The sequence below is a fragment of the Aquarana catesbeiana genome, linkage group LG09 (genome assembly GCF_042186555.1).
Source record: "Aquarana catesbeiana isolate 2022-GZ linkage group LG09, ASM4218655v1, whole genome shotgun sequence".
In the NCBI taxonomy this organism is placed as follows: Eukaryota; Metazoa; Chordata; class Amphibia; order Anura; family Ranidae; genus Aquarana; species Aquarana catesbeiana.
In genome coordinates, this window is record NC_133332.1 from 119,819,426 (window position 1) to 119,827,440 (window position 8,015).

The window sequence follows — 8,015 nt, forward strand, 5'->3', positions numbered from 1 at the left end:
CTGATGCTGTCCATCAATCAAGATGGTTTGTGCTTAGATTTTCTACGCGTTTTGCTAAATAAAAACTCACTTCCTAAGGAGAAGCACACAGGGATATATGGTTATAGAATCTGTCCAAAAACCTTTGCATAGATAAAGGAATATAATTGACTTATAACTAAAATCCAATGGATGAAACTTCCAAATGTATAACAGGCCAGGAGGGGGCCATCCCAGATGCACATTAGACTCTTCCCAGGAGTTGTAGAGAGACGGGGAAGATGGAAAGGATAGGTGCCAATATATGGATCTCCAGGCATCCCAACAGATCACAATGAAAGACTAGAACTAAAAATTCCAAACCGTCACATCAAAAATGCAGGTGGGAGGTGGATGGTGCAAGTGTGGCTCCAGCCTTTATCACAGATCTCAATAAGGTAATTTTTGATGTGACGGTTTGTAATTTTGTGTGATATGTGTTTTTATAATATATGTATTTTTTCATGTAATACATTTTCTTATATTTTACCTCGGTGTGACTTGATAAAAGTCCCATGGGCTATAGATAGTTGTGGAATAATAGTTTGTGGAATAATAGTTTGAGGCTATGTAAAGAAATATAGCAAACAACTCGCCTCCGGGTTATTGCAGCTCACAAGTTCTAAACGTGTAAGCACATACCCACATGTTAGCTTGGAACTTTACATATAGTTCAGGCACTTGACCATCAGAACAGGTGGAACTTGCACCAACCGTTCAGCTGCTGATCAGTGGCATAATCTTTATAGACCGTTGCTGCTGTCAAAAGCGTGTGTCTTCTTTCTCCAATATGCTTGTGGTTGACGTCAAAGCAGATATGCTACCAAGACTGTCAGTCAAACATTCCATAACTACAAAAAGGGAATGAGTACAGCGCTGCGCCAGACGCTAATAAAGCAGGAGGTAATTATAATATACAGTTGGCAGCTAACACACCTCTAGACATAGGGAAAACAAATAATAGTAAAAATAGTGTAGCGCTATGTGTATATATAATTCATAATTATAACGAATGTGAACAGTGGATCAGTTCGTCCTTTGCAGGACAAGACCAGTATTGAAACAACACTAAGTGATACAAAATAGGCATATAAAAGTGACTACAATAAAAGGGTAGTATAAATCCGTATTATAAACACAAATATTAGGTATACAAAAACGTATATATGTGATAAATCAAATAGAGTCCATTTGCTGTCTAGGTCAATAATGACTAGTGGAACAGAAAACCACCACCAAAGGTCTATAAGGAAAAAATTGAAAAATAAAAAATTGAAAAAAATAAGAGATGAAATATAAAAGTTCCCAGGGTTTCCTCCTAAGCGAAGTGGTTCACTTCTAGTAGATGAATAAATAGATCACAGATGGGTGGAAGGTCTAGATAGGTGGCAGGACCATCACCGAGGCATCTAAGGAGGCTTACCGGAATCTGATGACTTGAGAAGACTTACGTCTCACAAGTCTAAGAGAGCTTAATGACCACCAGGTCTGGCGGGGTGTATCATCAGTTGATCCTCTGCTTCCAGAGGAAGAGGGGGTTTCACCGCGGCTTCAAACGTCCCCAAGACAGTCAACAGGCCCAATGGATAATTCAAATGTCATGCGAGAAAGAAAGCTCACATGGCATAATAACGTTTTTTAAAAAAAACATCAATTTATTAAAATAGAAAAATGAACACTTACATGATAGGAGATTAGAAATGGCTCATATAAAATCATTTGCGGTAATAGTGAGGGGTCCACCCGACATGTTTCGGCTACCAAGCCTTCATCTGGCTCCATTCCATAACTAACACTAATGCCCACATAGCCCATCATAGATTTCTGCACAATTAAATCCATGATCCCTAGTGACCTGGCCTAACACTAAAAGAAAAACTCAGCTTTTTGTTTAGAGTGAAACATTGGTATAGAAGCACCACCCACTACTCTATCTAAACAGAACTATGTCCAACTATAGGCCCAACTTCAAACTACTTAATGTGTGCATTTCCTCTGTGTACTCTGGTCTCCTCCCACACTCTAAAGATATGATGGCAGTCTAACTGGCTTTTGTCTACATTGACCCCAGTATGTGTGTACAAATTACCCATACATACAGTGCCTTGAAAAAGTATTCATACCCCTTGACATTTTCCACATTTTGTCATGTTACAAGCAAAATCGTAAATGTATTTTATTGGGATTTTATGTGGCAGACCAACACAAAGTGGCACATAATTGTGAGGTGGAAGGAAAATTATAAATGGTTTTTAACATTTTTTACAAATATGTGAAAAGTGTGGCGTACATTTGTATTCAGCCCCCCTGAGTCAATACTTTGTAGAACCACCTTTCGCTGCAATTACAGCTGCAAGTCTTTTTTGGGGTATGTCTCTACCAGCTTTGCACATCTAGAGAGTGAAATTTGTGCCCATTCTTCTTTGCATAATAACTCAAGCTCTGTCAGATTGAATGGAGAGTGTCTGTTAACAGCAATTTTCAATTCTTGCCACAGATTCTTAATTGTATTTAGGTCTAGACTTTGACTGGGCCATTCTAAAACATGAATATGCTTTGGCTGTATGTTTAGGGTCGTTGTCATGCTGGAAGGTGAACCTCTGCCCCAGTCTCAAGTCTTTTGGAGACTCTAACAGGTTTTCTTCTAAGATTGCCCTGTATTTGGCTCCATCTATCTTCCCATCAACTCTGACCAGTTTCCCAGTCCCCGCTGAAGAAAAAGCATCCCCACAACATGATGCTATCACCACCATGTTTCACGGTGGAGATGGTGTATTCAGGGTGATGTACAGTGTTATTTTTCTGCCACATGCAGTGTTTTCCTTTTAGGCCAAAGAGGTCAATTTTGGTCACATCTGACCAGAGCATTTTCTTCCACATGGCTTCTCACAAACTGCAAACAGGACTCCTTATGGCTTTCTTTCAACAATGGCTTTCTTCTTGCCACTCTTCCATAAAGGCCAGATTTGTGAAGTGCGTGACTAATGGTTGCCCTGTGGACAGATTCTCCCACTTGAGCTGTGCATCTCTGCAGCTCCTCCAGAGTTTACCATGGGCCTCTTGGCTGCTTCTCTGTTTAATGCGCACCTTGCCCGGCATGTCAGTTTAGGTGGACGGCCATGTCTTGCTAGGTTTGCAATTGTGCCATACTCTTTCCATTTTCGGATGATGGATTGAACAATGCTCTGTAAAATGTTCAAAGCTTGGGATTTTTTTTATAACCTAACCTTACTTTAAACTGCTCAACAACTTTATCCCTGACCTGTCTGGTGTGTTCCTTGGCCTTCATTATGCTGTTTGTTCACTAAGGTTCACAGAACAGCTGTATGTATTCTGAAATTAAATTACACACAAGTGGACTCTATTTACTAATTAGGTGACTTCTGAAAGCAATTGGTTCCACTAGGGTTTAGTTAGAGGTATCGGAGTAAAGGGGGCTGAATAAAAATGCACGCTACACTTTTCAGATATTTATTTATAAAAAAAAAAAAAAAAAAAATGAAAACCATTCATCATTTTTCTTTCACTTCACAATTATGTGCCACTTTGTGTTGGTCTATCACATAAAATCCCAATAAAATACATTTACGTTTTTGGTTGTAACATGACAAAATGTGGAAAATGTCAAGGGGTATGTATACTTTTTCAAGGCACTGTATTGTGTCACCATACTCTACATGCCAGTCCCACACCCAAGCAGTCGGGGAGAATTGAGGAAAACCAAAACCGGAATCTATGTCATTTCATAATCATTTACTAGGAAGATTTACTCAAGTGTATCAAACGTGGTGGCCAAAGGATTGCTGGGTGTCAGATACAACAAAGTACACATCAATATTTACAGTACCTTATTTTGGAGGACTTGCTTTAAAATTTGCAACTATTGCAGTAATCATGATTATCTCTAATAGAAACCAACAATTATGAGTGGATATAAAATTACCTTTTCCATAATGAATGACATGATTAGCTTGAATTCAAACTCTCATTAATAGAAAAATGTACTTTTAAAGCAGATACCAGTTGTATGTAAAAACCAAGTTTAAACCTTTAAACTAGTGTAACCTTTTCTCTTCTTGTACTGTGCACATCCTGCGGATTCTGTTTTTCAAAACGTTTGCGCACTCCAACAGTGGTTCTGCCTTACAAGTCACTACAATGATTGACAGAATATACCAAAGTACATTCTGCTAAAATCAATATAAATACACACATGAAGCCGGAACAGCACAGGAAAATATACAACCACATTTAGTGTAAATGTTTGGGTAAATATGTAAACCATTCCGAATCTAATACAATATTACTATTGATTAAACACAAGTTTTGTCAGAGACTAAACAATATGAAAGGTCTAGAGTTATTACATTTTCCACCTAGAAATAAACAAATGGTTAGCAATAAACACATATTAATCACAAAATGCAAAACATATGGCAATGTTGTTTAAGGAGCGTGCACTCTTTTCTACCCATATTAAATGAGCTCATATTAGATATTTAATTATCACCACATGGATTTTCATTAAGGGACATCCATCAAATATTGTCAATAATTTGCCATGGTTAAAATTACATTCACGCTAACATTTATTTTGTGTTCATCACATTGTGCACAAAGATTTTAAATCACCAAATCCATATTGATTTTTCTATTTCAACCTCTTGTTTAAGCCCATACAGATCTTGGCAATCTCTAGGAACAGATCTGATTCCTTCTGTATTAACAACAAACGTATAAAACAATCATTAGTGTTGTATTCTACAGTTTCACACTTCAATACAATCACCAAGAAGAACAATACAAAGTATACATGCATATCTATCTACAGTGATCACTCCCTGTTGTCCTATCCTTATACTGTTACTCTTAGCTTGGTAATACATCTAACATGTGATGGATAACTTGTCTAGTCAGCTACCTTGTTTAACTAACTGGCACAAAAAGGGTACAACCAGGTTTTTATCAGTGGGTGGAGCCTTCTACCTTTCCACGCCCAATAGGCTGGAATAGAGAAGTAAAGAGTCAAATTATTATAATAATCATGGCAGCTTTTAGGAATTTAAAGGGTGTCGGCCACAATCCACTATTTTTGTTCTTTGTTTTCAACTAATCCTAGAGTTCCAAAGTAAAAACTAACCATTTCAACTAGGATTTTATTTCTGCAAAAGTATTTTAAAACTTCCTTTACCTTACAAAGTTTATCACATTTAACCGTATATTACTCATTTATTAGATGTTCGGAACTGTCTAGGTTTACACAGGCACAATCATTTATAAAATATCTGTAAACCGTCTGTCCTGCTCTTACAAAAACACACTATACTTATAAACACACTAGTCATGTGAACGGAGGGGAGGCTGTCTCCTCCCCTCTCTTCTTTTACACAGGTACACAAACATGTGAAGGGAGGGAGTGAGGAATATGGAGACAGAAGCAGGCTTTCTCATCTTCGAGTCCCAAACACTTTCTTACACAGGATGGCCCTTAAACATCGGTAGCAAAAAAATTTTGAAAATCTGCCATTACCTTTCTGTCTCAATTCATGTAACATTGTCATTTAATAAAGACACTACAACAAGCATTCAACATCTTCATACAAGCAACATTTCCTCATCATTAGTTAGCTAACACAACATAAAGAGCTCAACGTATACACACATATCTTATGTTACTGCAGTTTTACAATCTGAGCGGTCAGATCATCGTTTTCGATATTCAAACAAGTCTCATTGCTCTGAAACATCTGCAATCCAAAGACCAATACTTTTTACTATTACAAGTTGAGGCTTCCTGAAGATACAACAGTTTCATTTGTATATTAGTCTCTCGCTCAATTTATCAAACAAAAAAAATCGCAAGCTGGTGTCCAGTCAAACACTGAGTCCAAGTCATATCCCAAGATTCTGTAAATTATTAATTTCATGTCCTGTTGTGAGCACTATCTACCCCATGTGGCTCTCTTTAAATAATTTACACAGACAGTTGGCTTAGGTACGTTGGGCAGAGGTCCCTTACCATGGACTTTAGCCATCTTAAAGCAAAACACTAAATGCAACACAAATATCTACTTAACAGTTTCTTAACATGCAGCAATTAAGCATTCTAAAATGGAACAGAGAATTGAGGACTTCCTGTGAATTCACAATATTATTTTTACCTAGGCTTTTTTTTGCCCCCCGAGGTTCCAAACCTCTGTTTCCGTTAAAGCTCCAAGCCTCAAAAAATCCCTGTGAGACCCAGTCTCAAATGGTTAATCTGGCTACTCCATAAAATCCCTGGGTCAAAGGGGGACAATTGGTAAAACTAAGACGTATTGCTCAGCTTACCTGAACCTTTATCCCACTTCTGACACCACCTGTAAGATTCGTTTGTCTGTCTGTAGCCAATCTGTCCTCATTTCTCTATCCCCCAAGTCTGGAGAAAATAAGCTGCTTCTCACCAAAGTGTTGTAAGCGATATTGTCAGGTTTATTACGGCGCATTGGTAATATACAGAAAAGAGATGGGCGTCTCTTAAATCAGGATGACCAATTAAACATTACATTCTTATCAGTATAAGTACGTAAAACAGAAACTAGAATAAATTAAGGTGTCTCAAACAAGTAGTTAGGGCTGCAACTAACGATTATTTTCCTAATCAATTAGTCGGCCGATTATAGTTTTGATTAATTGTATAATAACCTTTGGCCGCTTGATCGTTCTTACAAGCGACGGGAGGGGACATCCTCCCCCCCCCCCCCCCCCCCCATCCGGTGCTTCTCCGGGCTCTCTCATTCCATCGGGGACCCGGAGAAAGAATCGGCCGCCGCCGGATGACAACCATAGAGATTTCCGGTGACCAGTCATCTCTATGACCGTCGGAGGCCCGGGCATGATGTTATGACATCACGTCCGGGCCGCGGTTGTAAACTAAGCTGCAATTGCGGCTGGTAAGCATGAGATCATGGATTTTTTTTCGATCTCTTGCTTTCCAGCCTGGAGGAGAGATGTGGGGTCTTACTGACCCCACATCTCTCCATAAAGAGGACCTGTCATGAACCGTTCCTATTACAAGGGATGTTTACATTGCTTGTAAAAAGAATAAAAGCGATTAAAAATATATATATTTTAAAAAGTGTAAAAAAAAAAAAAATTAAACCGCCCCTGTCCCCGGTATCTCGCGCTCAGAAGCGAACGCACACGTAAGTCCCGCCCGCATATGTAAATGCCGTTCAAACCAAAAAAAATGTTTGAAAAATACAGTGCGAGATAAAAAGTTGCAATGACTGCCATTTTATTCCCTAGGGTGTCTACTTAAAAAAAAAAAAAAAAAACATATATAATGTTTGGGGTTTCTGATTAATTTCTAGCAAAAAAAATGATTCTTACATGTAGGAGAGGAGTTTAACATTCCTAAAAAGATATAAAAAAAAAAAAAAAAATTTGAAAAAAATTTTTTTTTTTTACTCACCAGAAACCCGTGTTGCTAGGCAGTCTTTCCAATCTGCCTCTTCCTATCCCGCGGCGCTGTTTCTTCAATTCCTCCTCCTCGGCAAGCGCCCCCGTTGTCTTCTGGGACGTGTGTGTGTCCCAGGAAACAACGGGGCCATTCACAAAGCGGCTCACGCATGCGCAGTAGGAAACGGGCAGTGAAGCCGCAAGACTCCACTGCCTGTTTCTCTTAGTTAGGATGGCGACGCCGGCAGCCGATTCGATGGACGGGGGGGCCTACATCGCGGGCTCACTGGACAGGTTAGTGTCCTTATTAAAAGTGAGCAGCTACAGTGTTTGTAGCTGCTGACTTTTAAAAAAAAAAAAAAAATCGGCCGCAACACCCCTTTAATATTTTATTTTTATTTATTATTTATTTATTTCAGGTACTTATATAGCGCCGTCAATTTACGCAGCGCTTTACATATTCATTGTACATTCACATCAGTCCCTACCCTCAAGGAGCTTACAATCTAAGATCCCTAACTCACATTCATACATACTAGGGACAATTTAGACAGGAT